A 21,000-nucleotide genomic window follows, 5' to 3' on the forward strand; every position below is an offset into this window, starting at 1 on the left:
AGAGAAGTTTTAATGAGCCTACAGGCTCCAGGAATACACCACCACCACCACCCCCCAGCCGCTCGGGGACGCCCCTCAGGTTTCCATGCAGCCACTCCAGGTGCTCCGAGGAGCCGGCCCCGCAGCCCCAGATGGTTTAAAAACCAAATACAATTCAGCATACGCTACTTCGTTCCACTGCTCCTCTTTATGAAGAATCGACATAACCTGTAACACTGTATTCATTTGAAAAGAGCCAAACTTCGGCCAAGTCTTCCCTCCGAGCAGCCCGTGCAAAGGCCATATATTTATAGAGAACCTTCATAACTCCTGCCTCTCTAAAGATGTTTCAGTGCCAGTTAAATGCCTCCAGTGGTGCAAAACTAGTCCCTCTCGGGACTGTATACAACCCATGCTGGCAACTACCAGGCCAGGTACAATAGCCTTTCCTTAAAACAGAGGTAATGCGTTTACATACAGTACTAGAAAACCATATAAACACAGCCTCCCTATGTACAAAAATCCTTTCACTAATCTATCAATCTCTCAAACCTAAAGAAAGATGGGTTTTCATGCTTTTTGCCCCTATCTCAGAGTTAGCAGAGAATGAAGTTTTTGAAAATCGAGATTTTATAACTTACTTTTTAGTTAAAGAAAAGGGTAAAAACCACTTCTTGCATGATTACCTTTGCAAAAAAAGGAAATAATGTGTTGCCCCTTAAACATAATAACAACAGTTTACTGCTTAACAGTTGGGTGGTATTAGGTTTTGTCATTTTCTGCCACTATTCCTGTTCCTATAGAAACTTTCCTACTAACTCCTTGGCTAAACGAATAAGTAACTTACCTGTGGGTGAGGAAGACGACAAGCAAACCCCTCACTCAGAATCTCCTTTTTTACATAACATGGAAAAGGAAGGCAGGGCATGGTGAACTAAAACTTTGCTAACTATTCACTCATACCACTGCATTTTGCGTTGTCAAGAAGATATAAGTTTTGCTTGTAACATTTGTAGTTTTTTGCCTTCAAATCAGTTTTCTCAAAATTGGTGTAAGTTGTTTTCTTGACAATGGAAATAAAGGGTAGAGGGTAGATTAAAAACATTTACACATGGAATGAAATTTAACATCTCACCATCTTAAAGCCCAGTATGTTCATTAATTTATATTTTTTAAATGTAGAGCTGCCTGATACAAAGCTTTTATTGGGTTTGGCAGTTTCATGTTCTTCTAACTGTGATGGAGTGTGCGGGATGAACCTTTTATCAATCAGGAAACAAAGCTGCTACACATATTACGGAAACTGGAGCAATATGGACAATTTACTAGGGAGCTAGATTTACACTAAATAAATTCACATACAGGCTGTTGCAGCATAAATTGCATGCTGATTACCAATCAATTACTGAACTCAAGGTAAAGAAAAGGATTTCAAACCTTCTACTTCATAGTATAAAGAGAGAGAAAAATTCTCCTTATTACCTAAAAGCCTTTGTAATTATTTTTCACTATGTAAATTAGTGTCATTTTAACCAAGAACATTTAAATTTATCTCCACAAAACCAGAACACTACAGCTTCAAAAATTTTCCCTATTTTTCATTCAATTCCCAATAGCTTTAAAAATAAAAATTATTAGAAGTTATTAAATTCTCAAATACATCCACATACATGCAATTATGTTATTAAAATAATAAGTTTAGAATTTTAAACATCCCCATATTTGTTACATTCAAACATTCTCAAAACATTTTGCTGTCACAAAACAACATACATAAATAATGTCAACAAGAGTGCAAAATAGCTGCTTAAACGGTACCCAGTGCCAGACTTGAACCCACGACCTCGGGATCACCTTGGGAGCTCCCTCTCCAGGCACCACCACTGACCTCAGGCCAGGGCAACCTATTTTAATACATGGAAAGGTGTCCCTCTCCTTCCAGCTGTACCAAGCCAATACAAAACCCCTTAGTAACCCCAGTGGTAGATTCCACTGTCCCTGCCCTGCCTTTACCAAAGCCGAAAGGTGGTGTGTGTGTGTGTGTGTGTGTGTGTCCTCCACCCGCTTCCCTTTAACTGTCCCAGGCTTCTGCCACAGACTGGGAAAACACCAACTTTTGCAACAACACGGGCCCAAATTCTCACTTCCCAGCCTACTGTATTCCCCTATTTCTGGGAAAAACCCCTTTGCAGATGCTAGCAAAATTACCCAAAGGAGCTGCTCTTTTATCTCACCTCCGTGTTTGGTTCTGAGGAGCCGGGCTTCTCAAGATGGGTGGATCTGGAGGAGTCACAGGTCCGGCTTTTCCACCTTTCGAAGTGCCAAAACTGTTGCCTAAAGGACTGCAGAGAAAAGACTTCAGGCCAATTTAGTGTAGAAGATAAGAGAAAGGGAGCAGATCCTTTAATGAGTCCGTAGGCCCAGAGGAATACATACCACACGCCCTCTCTCAGACACTGATTCTATGATTTTATAATAAGGTCCATCCAATCTCAATTTGTCCAACCCCTGGTTATGCCCCCCGACACACCCCTTCGGGAATTGAGTCTGGTGGCATTTGGGACCCCTTCTTCCTCATCTTCATCTTCTTCAAAGCACATACAGTCCTTGGAGTTCCTACAAAGTTCTGGGCTTGAAGGTCACTGTGTCTGTGTGATATCTTCTGGTCCAGGCCTTAGGGTGTTTTTCTACAATTCTACCTTGAAAAGAAGACTAAACACGCTAACAGAATTTTAGAGGGATTGATATGAAACGGGGTAGTTGGGTTGTGTATGTGTAAACATTATGCTACAGGGTAAGGGATATAACACAGCTACATTAAAATCTACGTTCATTACACATCTACTTCTAAAATCTATAAAAGTTAAAAAATCCAAAAAAAGCTCTGAGGCATTATTGCAAACAAAAGAAGGACTAGGGATAATGTGGGCCCTCTCCAGAAAGAAACGGGAGACCTGGCTGCTCTGGACAGAGAGAAGGTTGAGATTCTCAACAACTTCTATGCCTTAGTCTTTGTAGTGGGTTTCTGTGGCTAGGTTTTGGTAGCGGGGGGGCTACAGGGGTAGCTTCTGTTAAAAGCTGCTAGAAGCTTCCCCTCTTCCATGGAGCCAATGCCAGCCGGCTCCAGGACAGGCTTCTGCCACTGGCCAAGGCCAAGCCAATCAGGAGTGATAGTAACACCTCTGTGATAACATATTTAAGAACAGAAGGTTGTTGCAAAGAAAGAATTCCAGTCAGGGAAGAGCAGAGTGAGAACATGTGAACAACAACGTAGACACCACGGTCAGTGCAGAAGGAGGGGCAGGAGGTGCTCCAGGCGGTGGAGCTGTGGCCCCTGTGGCCCATGGTGCAGACCATGGTGGAGCAGCTGTGCCCCTGCAGCCCATGGAGAACCATCAGGGTGCAGAGACACACCTGCAGCCCATGGAGAAGCCCATGCTGGAGCAGGTGGATGTATGAAGGAGGCTGTGACCCTGTGGGAGGCCTAAGATGGAGCAGGGTCCTGCTGGAGACCTGCAGCCCATGGAAGCCCATGCTGAAGCAGGTTTTTCCTGGGTACGATTTGTGGCCCTTGTGGGGGACCCACACCGGTACAGCTTATTTGTGAAGAACTGCATCCCATGGACAAGTGACCCATGGGACAGCAGTTTGGAAAGAACTGTTGCCCAAGGGATGGATTCATGCCAGAGAGGTCCATTAGGGACTGTCTCCCATGGGAGGGACCCCATGGGTGCAGGGGAAGGACTCTTCTCCTTGAGCAGCAGCAGAAGCAGCAACTGACCGTAACCCCCCATTCTCCATCCCCCTGCACCGCTGGGGGGGAGGAGGGAGAACATGGAAGGAAGGAGGGGTGGGGGGAACGTGTTTTTAAGACTGTTTTATTTCTCACTCTTTGGTTCTTATCCTGTTAGTGATAAATTTAAGTACTATCCCTACTTTGAGTCTGTTTTGCCCATGAAGGTAATCAGTAAGTGACCTCTCCCAGCTGTTATCTCAACTCATGAATCCTTAGCTTTTTTTTATCTCTCCTCTGTTCAGTTGCAGAGGGAGAGTGAGAGAGTGGCTTTAGTGGGTACCTGGCATTTGGCCGGGGTCAACCCACTACAGTCTTCAACAGCAAGTGCTCTAGCCATGCAACCGAAGTCAGGAAAGGTAAAGGCATAGACTGGGAGAATGAAGACCCTGAGCCCACTGTAAGAGAGGATCAGGTTTGAGACCATCTAAGGTATGCACAAGTCTATGGGACCTGATGACATTCAACTGCATGTCCTGAGGAAGCTGGCAGACCAAGTTGCTAAGCCCCTATCCATCATTTTTGAAAAATTGTGGCAGTCAGAAGTTCCCAATGACTGGAAAAAGGGAAGTATAACTTCCATTTTTAAAAACAGGAAAGCTGAGAACCCAGGAAACCACAGACCAGTCTCACCTCTTGCCAGGCAAGATCATGGAGCAGATTGTCCTGGAAACTGTGCTAACGCACATGGAAAACAAAGAGGACATTGGTAACAGACAGTATGGCTTTACTAAGGGCAAATCATGCCTGTCCAATTTGGTGACCTTCTATGACAGGGATAGAGCATTGGTGATAGGGGCAGAGCAACTGACATCATCTACCTGGACTTACGCAAAGCATTTGACACTGACCCGCATGACATCCTTGTCTAAAACCGTCCCACCCTGCCAGCCCCAACACGTCCTTTTGTTCTTGGGTTAATGGGGCTGGTTTCCGTGCACTGGTTACCGCTGCCTGGAACAGCAATAACCCCTCGCATATCCTGCCAAACTCAGGGTATCACAAACGGAGCGTGTGAGCGCCGGTCCCTTCCCCGCGTCCCCTGCTTGCACTGAGTGGGCGGGGGTCGCCCCGGCCCGACCTGGCCGGGGGCAGAGGCGTCGGCGCGGGCAAGGAGCATCTTCCCGGCGGCGGAGGGCGCGGACCCCTCCTCGTCCCGGGCCTCACCGGCGGCTGGACCCTCCCGTCCCCTCCGCCTTCTCCCTGCCCCGGATCCCCGCAGCCTCCCGTCCAGGCGCGGCAGACGCTTCCGTGCCCCCGCGGTGCCTTACCCGGGCTGCCCGCCGGCTGCGCGGGACGGCCCCATTTCGCTCATAAGCAAACACAGCGCAAGGGTCCTCCGGCCTCCCCTTCCTCCGCCCATCCCTGCTGGGACACCCCAGTACTTCAGCCGGAAGAGGCGTCCAAACAGCCCCCTCTCTCTCTACCCGGCCACCGCGGGAGCCACTGGGGCGATTCGCCTTGCAACCCTCCCGTCGCTGCACCCGGGCCAGTCAACCACCCACCTCCCAGGGCACCCCTTCCCTCAGGATTTTTTCTCCAGAGAGGCATTTCTAGCTAGGACCTGCCGACTGCAGCAAGGCATTTGAACACGGAGGTTATGGTGTCAGTAAGAAAGGCATCTGTAAAGCATAATTTAAAATAAGATTTATAGAAGCTAACATATAAAGCGTATAAAGAAGGTGAATAGTATAGTTAATCTTACGTTCATTTAGATGCTGGGTACTCAATGTTGGGCACCAAAGTGGCCTCCCATCAGTGCAGCATGCCGTGCAGATCCCATTGGAAGGAAGAATTAGTCTGTTCTGGTCATTCAAGTTCTTAAAGGATTTTCTTACAAGAAAAAACTCCATTCATCATTTCTACTGTCAAACAGAGAATGTTTGCATAATAACTTATTGTTGCACTGTGAGATAAAGGCAAGGCCATGCAAATGTGTAATCACTGGTATGGAGTGGGAGCTGCCTGTAGGCTCCTCTGTTGTCATCCCCCGACTGAATTTGCGTTGCACTGAGGGAGAGGTGCAGCACAGCACAGGCCTGAAGGTGATGCTGTACTCGCACAGCACAGCACGGACTTCGGCCTTCACAGATTCACTGTTACATGGGTCACTAAACCTTACTGTGCTATAGTCTTTAAGTCAGAATCACTGCAGGAGCCCATAAAAGTAGTTTGAGATCTCCATCAGTCTGGGTACATTTTGGAAGAGCCTCATGTCAAAAGCAGTTGCTCTCTGTAGCAGGGAATTTGGGGTATTAGTGTGGAGTGTGTTGTTCATGCTGATAAGGTAACAGTCTGTACAGAGTCCCTACACTGACATTTTGACAGTATGGTTTATTATTTAAGAGAAAGGGATTGTATAGAGATACAGTGAATGAAAATAAGTCAGCAAGTTTTAATATTCAAAATGTTAGTTGGAGCTCAACTGGAACATGATTGATAGTTGTCATGAAAGAGACTTTGGCCTAGTAGATTGCATCTAGCTTCGAAATGAAAGAGCCACTGAGATTTATCTGTCATGCATGGTTATCTTCTCCCAGAGGTTCTTAGTTGCAAGACATTCTTTGATAATAAGATTGCTATAGTCTGACTACTAATTCCATTATAGTCTATAAACTCTAGAATGATACTGAAGTTTATAGAAATTCTCTGCATGGTTACACAATAATTGTCTTCACTTACCAACAGCAAATATCTCTGTCTTTTAGTTTTCTCTTCCATGGATACTCCTCATTTTAGTGTCCTTGCCATTTCACTAGTTGCTTTGTAAAAGTTAATTTCTCTAATGAATGGACCTGTAGCAAAATCACTTGTGTAGTGTTTGGGCCAATTTTAAGTTCCATTGAGGTGATCAGGGGTCATCTCACAGGCCTTGCTGCAGAGCAGACCTCTCTCAGCGCTACTCTTAATGTCCTCCACCTCCTCCTGTTTCACAGGACCTTGGGATTGGTCCTTATTTGTCTTATATAATGTTCTTCTGCAAACATAACAAGCAAGCTAATGTCTTTACCAAATAGGAGAAGTAAGCAAGGAAACTTTTCATGGGAAGTTCATGAACTATGCTTACTCCGTGTTGCACATTCAAAGCCATTGATTTCTGAGGAAAGCAAACGTACCCTCTTACTTCATCGATGTTGTGCTCTAAGGAGGAACTTTTTGACTGTTCTGCTACCCTTGAAGTAAACATGACAGAGATTGTCATTCTCCTTGTCAGTCAGAAGGGCCATCTGGCACTACATTGAAACAGTATTCTATTAAATTCATCAGCATGCTAATTATAGGATGACTACTGAATGGTTAAACTGCCAGATGCTATGAAGATATATCACTGTCTGTTTACGTGATTAGGCAAATGTTTAATTAAGCCTCCGCTGCTGTGTCTGCTTTACCTATGAACATATCTCAAATGCATTCACCTGTGGGAAAGATGAGTCTGTTGTTGTCTTTCAAGAAGAAAAGCAACTTAAACACAACTTTGGTGAAACATACAGCATGTATATGTATGATTGAACTATGCATGCTGGTAGTAGCATTAAATCCAGCTACAGACTCTTACACCTCAGTTCTCTCAGTTGTGCTCCCTGATCCTTGAATGGTCTTTGCAAGCTCTTGCAAGCTTCAAAAGCTGAGTTGTTTTGGAGACTTCAGCAAAGCCATGTTAGAAATGACAATACACAGCCTCAGTTAATAAGATGTCCGCAAGTGATCCTACAGCCTTTTACTTTTCCCTATTCTAAGGAGTCTTTCATTCAGAAAATACTGAGGAGGGTAAGTAACCTTCCAACATGACACAATATTTAATATTGGTCCCAGGGTATTTAGAATTTCAATGAGACTGCTTCTTCACCAAAAAGCTGAAAGACAGAACCCCACAGTTCTCCCCATCTGGGATGTGGCCTTGGCTGGAACCTTCAGAGGATGATTTTCAAAGAGAATGTAGCTCCTTTATAAGTGAAAATGTTTGTACTTGGCTCTACTTGGCATTGTAAGGTCTAGAGATCAGATCTGGAAAAATGGAATTTAGGGGTCTAGCTAAAGTCTAGTCTTCCTTCAGTCAAGTTTTCATTACATTTCCCTTTTTTGTGTTTGAGAATTAGATTTCAGAAAGGTGCTTTATTCCCACTTGGTACTGTGCCCATAGTCTGCCTGGACTCTTCTTAGAATCCATCCCAAGGCACAGCCATTGTGGTGACCAAAGGTGCACACAGATAACAAGCTGACATTTAACTGCGGAGCTTGAGTCCCCTGAGTAAAGAGCTTTTTTGGATGGGCAGCATCCTTGGCTGTTTGCAGAAGGCGCTTTATGCAACTGAAATTGTTGAAACTGTGTTGAACTTTTGCAAAAGGTGGTTTTGGCCTGGGCCCACAAGCACTTTTCCAGACAATTCATGAGCACAGGAGTTACTACATAACAAAGAGCAGAGCCATCAGGCAAACTAGACATGGCCAAGCATTTTGGAGGGTAAAGGAATGTAGTCATATAAGCATAGGTCATTTTGTGACAATTGAACTTTCTGCGACAGTACTGACAGGAGTGGGAAGAAATAGGATACTGGGAAGTTATTTAGGAGATACCAGGGACATGGGCTTTAGAGGACCAAGTGAGAGTTTAGAGCTTCTACAATGGAAGTCGTAGTTGAAATGATTTCACTATTTTTAAGCCTACTTTATTTGTAACTTTATTCTTCCTTTGCTAGCATTCTCTTTTGCCAGTTTTCATACAATGTGCCTCATCAGACATATACGGTCTTCCCTCTTGGGCACAAACACTGACAACATGATCCACATGATGGTTTCCTCAGGGTTAGATGCTGGTAAACATGCCTCGTGAGCTCAACAGCTGAAATCCAAGCAGAATATTTGGGGATACGTGGTGAGCTGACCCTGGCTGGATGCCAGGTGCCCACCAAGGCTGCTCTATTACTCCCCCCCTCAGCTGAGCAGGGGAGAGAAAATATAACAAAAGTCTCGTAAGTTGAGATAAGGGCAGGGGGAGATCAGTCACCAATTACTGTTACAGACAAAATAAACTGAACTTGGGGAAATTGGTGTGGTTTATTACCAGTTAAATCTGAGTAGGGTAATGAGAAATAGAACTAAATCTTATAACAGTTTCCCCCAGCCCTCCCTTCTTCCTGGGTGTAACTCCACTTCTGAATTCTCTACCTTCTCCCCCCAGCAGTGCAGGAGGATAGGGAATGGGGATTGCAGTCAGCTCATCACACATTTCTGCAGGCTGCAGGGGGATACCTGCTCCACTGTGGAACCCCATAGCCTGCAGAGGGACGGCCTGACTCACCATGGTCTTCACCACAGGCTGTAGAGGAATCTCTGCTCTGGCACCTAGAGCACCTCTTCCCCCTTTTTCTCCACTGACCTTGGTGTCTGCGGAGCTGCTTCTCTCACATATTCTCACTCCTCTCTGGCTGAAGTTGTCGGAGTTTTTTCCCCTGTTTAACTCTGTTATGCTGGAGGCACTCCCTGATGAGCTTGGCCTTGGCTAGCAGCAGGTCCGTCTTGGAGCTGACTGGCACTGGGTTGCAGCTTCTGGCTGAATCTCACAGAAGCCCCCCCTGTAGGCCCCCCCCCCACCAAAACCTTGCCACACAGACTCAATACAGAGTATAAGATATTGGTGCCTCAGGAGCTCTGTTCAGTGTGTCAATGTCTTCTTGCAGTTTATGGTGTTTGCCTGGGAAAGCAGAGAGAATATATTTGGGGTCTTCCCTGGAAGTTTTACTTATTCTCCGTGTTTGGATTAAGAATGTCTTGTCCTCTCACACACTTTTTTTTTGTGTGTGCACAGTAAAGTCCTCTATGAACTGGGCCTGAAACCAATAAATGCTTTCTTCAGAAGCTCTAGCACCTAGTAACTGGGAAAAACACAGCTCTTACCAAGTGTTGTATTTGATGGCTCTGGAAATTGTTCCTCTTTTTCTTTTGAAGATGCCAAATTTGCTGACTTTCCAGGCCCACTGAAAAAGGCGTGTATGTAAGACAGTTTTCAGATGAGACAAAGACATGCTTTCCAGCTGACAGTGGAGGTAGATAGCTGGCTGACTGAACTGCTGAGGCTTAACTTAACAGTATTTTTGCATAATTTATTATGGCAGTTCCATAGAGCCTTGGGAACCGATCGTGATTATTTTAAATTTAAACAAATAAATATGGATCGTGGGACAAACTGGCACACAGTTCCAGGAGATGAACCTGAGACACATCAAAGGCAGGCTCCCAGTGCCAGAATCAACTGCGGTTTTACAACTGTGTTAAGCTATGCAATTATCTTAAACCACAACGATCCTGTTGGATTTGCAGGGGGAAATTTAGCATCAATCTCCTTACACAAAACAAATAAACAAAATCAGCACTGCATTTTCATATTAACACAGCACAACACAGTGCCAGAATGAATTATCATCTATGTTCAGAAGTGCTGCTTCTGTGCTGGTTGACTCACAGATAAATAAAAATGTATAGCTATTGGTCTGAGAAGCTTGTGATTACAGAGCACAGCAATGACCTGTGGAGATTGTGACCAGTAAGGTAACTCAGAAGAAACTGTGATTGTCTAAAGCAGTGCTGCTACAGTCAGCATTTTACCCTGCTGGGGTATGCAACCCTGCTGCTTTCATTCATTGTTGGCCCCATTTGTCTATCTATTCACTCATCTCTAGGGAAAAAGGACTGCAAGAGTTAACCCTAAGAGAGATAAAGGATGATTATGGCAGAAAACTATACCCAGGGCTAGAAGACAGGAGAGGACAACAACAGTAACAGATTTGGGTGGCTAAAGCACTAGGAGGGAAAATACAACCCAGAGTGCAACATTCCTTTTAAACCAATGGGGAGAGACAGCAGGCTGCAATGCAACAAATATTAACTATGGCAAATCAGTAAGTAAATAAATAAATGGCCACTACACATCACTTAACAGCATGATCATTGTCAGAGAGAGCAGAACTTCTCCGGAGTTTCCTTCTCTGTCAGCTGGGCCAGAATCCAGCAAGAGAGCAGGCTCAGAGACAGCTTTCATTTGAAAGACAATTTGTTTATTAGCCAGGCAGAAAATCCCATTAAAAAGAGAGGAATTTCCATGATTGTGCTGCAGTATTAATTTTCAAGTATTCTGCCAAAAACTTTTGGTATTTTACATAAGATGAAACCATAATTCTCAATGGGACCTTGAATTGAGGGTAAGGCATGAGCTGAGTTCCCTGGGAGGAGTCCCAGGAGGCACTTTAGAGGTTCCTTCTCTGCTAGATTTATATATATATGATATTTAATCTGGATTATGCTAAAAGCATTCATAGAAACATAGTATCATAGAATCAATCGAGTTGGAAAAAACCTCTGAGATTAGCAAGTTCCTTGATCCAACACTGCTGTGGTTACTAGACCATGACACTAAGTGCCACATCTAGTCTCGTCTCAAAAACCTCCAGGGACAGTGAACCTTCCATCCCCCTGGGCAGCCCATTCCAATGTCTGATTACTCTCTCTCTAAAAAATTTCTTCCTAATATCCAACCTAAACCTCCTCTGGCGCAGTTTAGGACTGTGTCCTCTTCTACTGATGGTTGTCTGGGAGAAGAGATTGATGTCCACCCAGCTACAGCCTTCTTTCAGGTAGTTGTAGAGAGTGATGGTGTCTCCCCTTGGCCTCCTCTTCTCCAGGCTAAACAACCCCAGCTCCCTCAGCCTCTCCTCATAGGATTTGTGCTCGAGTCCCTTCACCAGCCTCACTGCTCTTCTCTGGAACTGCTCCAGCACCTCAATGTCCTTCCTGAACTGAGGGCCCAGAACTGGACACAGCACTCAAGGTGTGGCCTCACCAGCACTGAGTACAGGGCAAGAATCACTTCCTTGGTCCTGCTGGCCACACTGTTTGATGCCCAGGCAGGAGCCATTGCCTTCTTGGCCACGGGCACACTGCTGGCTTCATGTTCAGCTTCCTGTCAATTCAAACTCCCAGGTCCCTTTCTGCCTGGCTGCTCTCCAGCCACTCTGTCCCCAGCCTGTAGTGCTCCATGGGGTTGTTGTGGCCAAAGTGCAGGACCCGGCACGTGGCCTTGTTGAACCTCATCCCATTGGAATCAGCCCAACTCTCCAGCCTACCCAGGTCCCTCTGAGGAGCCCTCCTGCCTTGCAACAAATCAACAGTGCCCCCCAGACTTGGTGTCATCTGCAAATTTGTGAATGGTACACTCAATCCCCTCATCCAGATCATCAGTAAAGATATTAAATAGAACTGGACCCAACACTGATCCCTGGGGGATACCACTAGTGACCAGCCACCAACTGGAGGCAGCACCGTTCACCACCACTCTCTGGGCCCTCCATCCAGCCAGTTCTTAACCCAGCAGAGAGTGATATCTGCTTCCTGGCAGAAAGTGGGTGTTGGATATGACTTGTGTCACTCTTTTTCTGCTCATTTGGTAACACTGTTCTTGCTAAAATAAGGTGCTGACTCCTGGTATGGTAGTACAGCTAAATAAATGTGGGGCAGGGAATGGGGGCTGAGCACTGGTCCACAACTCTTCTATGCTGAACTTTTAGTTTGCTCATGGACTGGCCTGAGCACTTCAACAAACTTTTTCCAAGACAGAGTCCAGGCATGCTTCTGGAGAGTTTTTTCCCAGGAACTCCTCCTGGAAGGTACCATAAATGAACCTGAGCCTCCAACACTGGCGTATGTCCTCATGCCACACACTGGTATGAACAAAACACCCACTCACAGCTTTTTGAAGTTCAGAATTGCAGAGCAAACCTTACATTATTTCAGAAAAAGAAAAGAAGGTTAAGTTCCCCACCCCTCTAAATCATAATTCTGTTGCTGAAGGGACACCAGCAGAGTGCCAAAGGACCTCCACAGAGAGGATGGAGTGGGAGTGCTACAGGAGAGGCATGCCCTGGGCAATGTGGATGTGAAAAAGTTCATATCACTCAGGGATACAGATCAAACCCTCTGTTTTGTTATTTTTAATAGAGTGGACATAGTCTTTAAAACTGAGACACTAGAATTGGGACCCTCCTCCAGGTGCCCAAAGAAAAGAACCAACATTGTTTTCCCATGGAGAGCATTAGGCCAGCAGGTGCACATCCCAGGTCAGGACCAGCTTGCAGGTAGGTTTTGGAAGAAAAATAGGGGACAGATCTATTAGACCCTTGCCTCCACAATGTGGCAGCTGAGCGATTTCATTTGGAAGCTCTCCCACAGAGAAGCTTTCTATGTTGTGACATGCAACACTCACCCGGGCCAAAGGAGGGGTCAGTTTTGCAATGTCAATGGATCAAACTTTTTCATCTTGAGCAACTTACAGGGCCACAGCATGGCAGAACTCCTACAAATGCATACTTACATGATCTGTTGGCATCTCCAGTTTTGAGTTGTACCTGGCATGCTGTCAGGTACTGCATCTCAGCTGCAGGGTGGAAAATTCCAGCCAAAGGAGATCTTCTGTAAATGGCTGCATTTAATCATAAAGCACTAATGTGACCGTTTCACAGGATATTTTGAGTGGAACAAACCCAGCAAGAATAGTCATGTAGAGATGATGAGGTTTTAACTCTGCAGTGCCATGACCTTTTAGCTGATAGGAAAGTGGCCAGAAGGATTTTCTTGGGGATTGATTTTCCTCTTTAATGTTGCTATTAAGAGATGTTGATAATAAAGACTGGTGATAATAAAAATTAACCTAGGTATTTCTAAATGGTGTGATTCATTTGCAGGAAGACTGGTCCAAATCCCTTTCTAGATCTAAGGACTAAAAGAGAACTATGATATGCAAAATAATTATTATGATCCATCATTTTCACTGAAACAAAGCAGAACAACAAACAATTATGACAGCAAATTGAATCATAAATTGGCAATATTCCAAGATGTATATCAGCTGAGTCTTCCTACTTGTCTGTTGGCAAAATAAAGAGGATTGGGGTATGACTCATCTGTTGATTGGAAAATCTACTTTAAAGTTGCAAAGAAATTTGAACAGCAACATTTAATAAGCAATAACTCTCTGGGCAAAAGCTTCTGTTCACTTACAGCTGCACTCCCCAGCTTATAAACTGTGGATGCTTTGGAGCAGCAGAACCAAAACAACTGTAACATGAATCTCTCATCACTAGGTTGTATCTTCTTGTTCTTGCTATAGTTCTTGTGAGTGGGGTCATATTAGCAACAACAAAATATGTGATGTATTTGTATAGGGGGAAATCCTAGTTTTTCTGTAGCTGTCAGTGACAATTTTATTCCTGGCTGCAGTGAAGTCAGGGTTTTAATTTTTCCTACAAGTTTTATCTCCTATATGAAATCTGGATTCTTCCTACACCAACTTTAGATTCATAATGCATCTGAAGTTGTGGTTTTAAAACTATTTGTGGCCACCAAAGTGATGCCTGAGCTGTCGTAAAAGCGCTGGGAAAGACCACACTGTTCCAAACTCAGATTTCAAATCCTGCCTCATCCCCTGTTATCAGAACAGCCAGCAGCTCCCTGCCCTGCAGGCGCTAGTGGGGGCTCCAAACTGTGCATCAGTTCGGGACAAAGCAATCAGTGCTGGGGAGGTCCTGGCAAACTGCCCGTCCATCGTCTCATCTCTAGCCTGGGCTCATTCAACCCAAGCTGCTGCTTTGTCTTCATCTCACAAAAACCCGATGTCACCAGATACCTCAGCAAAACTCAAACTTCATTCTGCTCAGAAGCCTGATGAGGATCTAGGTAACGGGTTTGTATAAGTGCTATGTGGTTATGCCTCCACTATGCGTAACTGTACTGTGTTGGTGTTTGGCAAGTGCCATCTGGTTTTCATTTTTTTTCACAGTATAATTCATCACCTCCACCCTCACAGATTCACAGTGCAAATGCCTTTCTGCTTTCAAGACAATTTCAGCTACACTGAATGTGTTTTGATTTACTTTAGCTGAACCCAGCAGATATTACCATCAAATCATTCTCCTTCAAATTAAAAATAATTTGATTTGCAAATTTTAGCAAGATAGGACTAATAAAATCTTAACTTAAAAAGTAATAAGATGCTAGGACCAACCATATAATAATTCTGCTCACCACAGTCTAGGAAAATACTCTGCAGAAGCATCTTGAGCACATCAAAACCCATCAAAACTATATAAGCAGTCAGAAAAATAGTGAGCAATTAGGAGAGGTGTAGAGAGGAAAACACCAATTGTAACTCACTACAGGGCATTGTTTAATAGTCCTTGTTATGACTCAAATTACTATTTCTGTTTGAGAAAGACTGGATGCATCTTTCATTAAAAACTAATTTTTGAATCTTACATTGTGAGAGGGGACACTGGCCTGTTCTATTCGTGTGTCTGTGTACAGGCAAGGCAAGCAAAACAAAAATAAAACTAAGAAGGAGCAAAAGATAGAGCTGATTACAGAAGTAACAAAAATGAGTAACTGACAAACCAAGAAGAATGTTTTTATAGTAGGTTCTTAAAACTTCCGGTGAACAGTTTTCTCCCCTTTATCTCATGTATTGTGTAGTGCCAAGTGCTTTTTTTTTCTTTTGAAATAATATGGGGTTTGAGATTTTTAGATTAAGCTGCAAATGTTTCTTCTCCGATAAAGATTTTGAATCAAGCAGCTATTATTCCTTTCTTATCCCAGCTGAAATTTCCCCCAAGCAGAACAGTGAGAACAGGGGATATCATAAAATCCATTACAACTCGTACACTGGATTTAATGCAGTGAGTTAGACTGGTGCAGTAGCATTCCTTGGGACACCTGAGCTGATCTAATGGATCTCTCATGCGGAAATAGACCTCCTTTTGGAAGCATGGAGGTTTCATATAGTCTTACTGAATTATATATTGCTTTTCTTTAACACTAGCCTATTTTCTTGGTGAAGGCCTCCAGGGCAAGGGCTGTCTCTGTACAGTGCAAACACGGCAGAGAACTACTGCTGATACTGGGCAGCTTAGGCAGTTTCATTATAGAAGCATTTGCTACCACTCTTCTCTCCCAGCATGCCTGGGACCCAGACTAGATCAATAAAGATTAAATTAAAATAACATACATATGTATAAATGTTAGATTGTATATACTGCATCTGCTGCATACCTCTCCTGATATATTTAATCTGTACACATGAGTGAATGTGTGTTGGTGTTTAGGATACATATTATATGCCATATATACAATCTGAAATTTACATGACTTCTGTTTCTTGAGCAAGTCAACATTTGCTGAGGACAGTCATATTCTTTGTTAGACCTAGTGAGATAGTTGTTTAAAAAAAAAAGAAGTAAATGTTACATAAGGCCTTGCATACCCAAATGCTTGTCTCCTGTATTAAACTGTCACAATTGCACTAACAAGAGATACTGATTTTCCTTGCAAATGTTGCTTGTGTTCGCAGATCATTATAGGTTTTACATCAGTAGCATATTGCTTCCTCTGTTGGAGAAGGAAGGTGCTGCTCAGAGAGCAGCCAATATGACTGAAAGGATCTCAGATTCCATGCAGGACAAGGAGGGCACAGGGAGAAGATGTGATACACACATCTTACATGACTGCTCTGCAGAGCTGCATAGGTTTCACAGCACCTGACAACCTTCCCAAGACTGCCTGGTGGCCAGCTCTGCTTTAGAGGTGGCCTCTCCAAGACTGCCAGCAAATCTGCCTTTTCAGATAAGCTGTATCTTTCTTTGCAATGCCTGGTTAAAAAAAAGAGATTTTTTTAACATAAGCCTCTCCAGCGCTGTCAGGGTTTCCTGATGTGCAATCCATCCTCCTCTCCTGACTGCTGGGGAGCTGTGTGCAGGGATGAAGACCTGTGCACTGCCGAAACCTGTGCAAGGATGGAGAAACTGGGACCAGAAAGCAGCAGGCCAGAGAGAAGGTAAGTATGTGATGGGAGCTGTCTGTGGCAGCTCTCTGCTTCGGAGGCAGATCAAACCTGGGTTGGCTGGGGAAACACCATCAGACATAGCTATAAGAAAAACAACAGCTTGACTGTATTAATAGTAACAGCTTAATTCATAAAAGATATTTGATAAATATTGTCTGTGGCCTGTGTTTCCTCCTGACTGGGTTGTTTATGAGAAAGAAGGAAATTTATTACAAGGAAATTGGGCAAAATGAAAATCATGATTTCTCTGCTGCACCATGCATCCCTGTAAGAACACAGGCAAGCATTTTCGAATCAATTGAAAGGTACCACCTTAAAAGTTATCCCCAATATTTTTAATTCCTCCAGCTTGTTATTTGTCCTGTAGATGATTCAAGCTTTCTTTCTGTTTTTGTCTGGTAGTATCATCCATCACAAAGCCCCTGTTAAGGCAACAACTAGGAGGCATATGATGGCAACCCTTACTTAGAGTATAATCTGTTCTTAAAACAATTTTTTAGAGTTTTCATATTAAAAGCTCTGAAATTAGACTGGGCATTAAGTAAGATGGAGGAAGCCTTATTACAGAGTTAGTGTGGACTCCGCTAAGTAGAATCACTCCTCTCTCCTCCCCCTGACCTTCAGGTCTCCTCCTTAATGGATTAAGTACATATTCCCACTGTAATTTTTATACACATGTTGAAGCACATGCCACAATATGACATCTCACTTCCTTTCTCTTTTACAGCATCCCTACAGAGACAATTATGGGCATTTGCTTGAAGACCAGTCACCCTGCAGCGGGAGGCCCCATTTGGGAGCTAAGACCCATCTTCTGCCTGCTTATTCCAGCCACACCAATGCACACAAAATAAACCAGTATGACCACCAGCATTGTGTCAGGCTGGAAATCATTAAAAAATTTGAAAGAGCACCTTCATTTTAATTCCAAGATTTTTCAAGTGCTCCAATCTTTGAACAAAAATTGGCTTATGCTATCTCATGTTTGTGTCAGACCATAGGTGATGATGTGTTACCTAAAAATGAAATTTTTTTTCCCAATTTTGGTACCTGATGCAGCAAGTATAGTACTTTTCATCTTTAGGACAGTGGACAGGTGGAATAGGCAGCCAGAGCATGACCCTTGAGGTGAAGATCAAATCTGACCAACTGGAGCAAGGACAACTCTGACTTCCTTTGCTGAAACTTTTGATTTTTGGGAAGACAAATGAACTGACTTTGTGACTGTATGTTCTATTCAAAAAGTACCTTCACCACTAAAACCTTAGTATATTTGCAAACTCTTATTTTTCTTTCAAGCTAACCTCTCTTGCATAATAGACACCACATGTCTCTGCCTATCTGTATTCTTGCCCTGCCCTTGGCATGCCAGCCGACTGTACATCCTCACCGAGTTCTGAAGCCAAACCAGTTCAGGACAGCAGATATAGGGAAAATGGCATGTTCACATGCAGGCCTTAAGTGATAAAATGCTGATGATACCCAACAGAGTAGCTGGATATAGCCAAGGATTTTTAACAGATTTTTCTTCCCCTGCTCTCCTATTTCTAGTTCTGCTGCAGACTTCCTGAGATTAGAAGGAGAAAGAAGTGGCAGAATTGCCTGCACTATTCAAAATGAGTGTGCGCTAGGAATTCACATAAATGCATTGCAATGCCTTCTGTTTGATCATCTGGTATTTTCCTAGTACCACCCATTATTTTCTTTGTTTCCTGATTGCTCCTGTGGAAGCTGATATTTTCAAAGAATCATATCTTATGAGCTGGAATCATTTCCTAAATGGCACTATATATCAAAGATATCATAGTGTATAAAATTAGATTTCTTTTTACTAGCTGTATCTGATTTTTTATTTATCAACGTTATATTATTTTTGCTATTTTATTGCCCAGTCATTCAATCTCATGGTGTCCTTCTACAACTCTTTGCAGCTTTTGTCTTTAGTCTCAAGCCTAAGTAGCTTAGTATTGTCAGTGCATTCTGTCCCTGACTTCCCAAATTCATTTCCAGAACATATATCAATTCACTGAGCAGTAGAGAACTAGTTTTTAATATATTTAATTTATAATATTTTAATTAGTCTTCCATAATTATCCCTTCTTTCTCATTCTCCTTTCTGTATGGACACTTGGAATGAGATGTTGCTAAAAGCCCTTTGAAAATTTAAACTTTATTTGCCAGATCATCTTGACATACATGCTCAGAGATTCTTCCAAAGACCTGTAATAGATTTCGTGGCTGTGTATCCAATACAGGTATTCTTTCATTATGGTTTATGTCAATTGGCAAGGTACAACCATCAATTCTGTTGAATCTCTACAGAAACCTCACACACAGGTGTAGTGGCTTTTTTCATTTGATTTTGTGTGTTTGTGTGTGTGTTAGAATTTTTTTCTTTCTTCAAATTTAACAGCATGGAAAGTTTGCTAAGCACTTCAACAGCAAACACAGATAAAAACCTCAGTATCTATTCTGGTCTATTCTTCCAGAAGGGTTCCTTTACACCTTGACCATTTAGTCACCCTTTGACAACTATCAGAGGCAGTACTGTACTGTACTGAGAGCTAGTAGCAGAAACAAATTCAGCTTCATCAAATCACGGGGATATAGTATTACTCCTGTTTAGTGCTTGGCAGTTCTAATATCTAGACTTCCTGTTACACAGTAAACATTCTTCTGGATTTGTCTGTTTTTATTAAAAAGTGCTAAGAAAACATTTTGAAATTAAAAGTCTTACCAGTTTTCCACTGCAAGTCAACTTTTCCAATCTACACAGCTTAAACAAGGAGCAGAGCAAGAGATGACTCAGTCATCATCTGTAAATGACTCTATGACTGATAAGAAAAAAATAAAATACCATATTATGTCTTCAAGCTAGCTGAAAACAGAAAACATGATGTTGAAGACAAATGAATCCAGACTAAATACAAAGCCTCTCCTTCATAATGATGTTTATTGACTACTAGGATGGATTAAAACACATAGACTTTAGTTATTCTAGAGATTTCTCAAATCTTGATTTGTTTGTAAGAGATCCCACCATAGCTGAGACAGAATTACTAGGCTTATTCTTGATGTAACTGAGCAACAATTTTACCTCTGTTTTGCAGACCTAGTTACACACATTTGGTTTCATCAGCCTCAAAACATGTGATACTATGATAAAGTATGTCTATTCAATATCTCATTTGTATCAGTGTCACTTTGGCTTTAATGCCATAACAAATAAATCCTCTTGCATGCATAAATTAATATGCTCCTACTTTAAAATTTCTTATAAGCAATATGACTGATGTTTTATGAACACTGAAAGACTCAAATATTTTGAATCATTTACCTGAAGAAAACTCTGGTTCTAACTTTTTTTATGGCAACTGCTGGCAAATACAAATTTTGCAGATGAATCCCCCAAAGTAGAATATAATAGTAATAAAAAAACAGAGCAAGATTTTGAAACAAAGGCTGAGAAAGGAGGGGTAGAATAAAACTGGTGAGTGAGATTAAGTAAGCTTAGCTCTAATCTCACTCAGGGTCACCTCTGTAGGGAAATATACTGGTATCTCTCTCTTGGTGTAATTATGCTGCTACAGTTAGACTATTTATAAATTATTATGTTTCCAAAGCAACATATCAGGAGTAATTCTATTGAAACCAATGATGTAAGGACTACAAGAATCAATTCACCCTATCCAGTTGTCTCTGGATGCTGAATTACTGATTTTTTTTCTAGGAAAAACAATGGAAATAAAAGATTGACATAAATCCAGTAGTAATAAGACAAAAATGACTATGATTCTATGATCAGCTTATGTTTAAAGCAGTCTATTTTGAAAAGAGAAAGGAGGTCTGGAGCAATTTGTCATCTTTATTGACTTACTCCAAACATTCAGGAAACACCAGCTGTTTGTATTTGCAAAATATGTCTTCACACTGAGTACGCCAAGCATCGGCGGGGGTTTGGTGCCCTCTCACGTTTTGTACAAGCAGCTTCACTGATTGCAAACACTTCTTGGTGACAGATCACTTGAGAAGGCATCTCAGGTCACGAATTTTAAAGAAAGTGTCAGCTAAGACAACTGACTGCTTAATGCTTCAAAAAGATTCATAACCACTTTCACAGAGGCAGTGAACTTACAGCAACAAGGAGACCCACAGACATACCTGTGTACCCTCCCCTTCAACTTTTATTGAGGTGGTTCAGCTTCACTGATCTGATCTCGCACAGCACAAACCTGATTCAGGCTTCTTTTGTTTCGGCCAGACAAATATTGTTAATAAATTGCCCACTATGAGAACAGAAAAACACGCATAAAAAAAGGCTGTTTATCATCACAGAAAAATCATGATT

Source organism: Manacus vitellinus, unplaced genomic scaffold (genome assembly GCF_001715985.3).
Source record: "Manacus vitellinus isolate BGI_N305 unplaced genomic scaffold, ASM171598v3 scaffold_2_pilon, whole genome shotgun sequence".
Classification (NCBI taxonomy): Eukaryota; Metazoa; Chordata; class Aves; order Passeriformes; family Pipridae; genus Manacus; species Manacus vitellinus.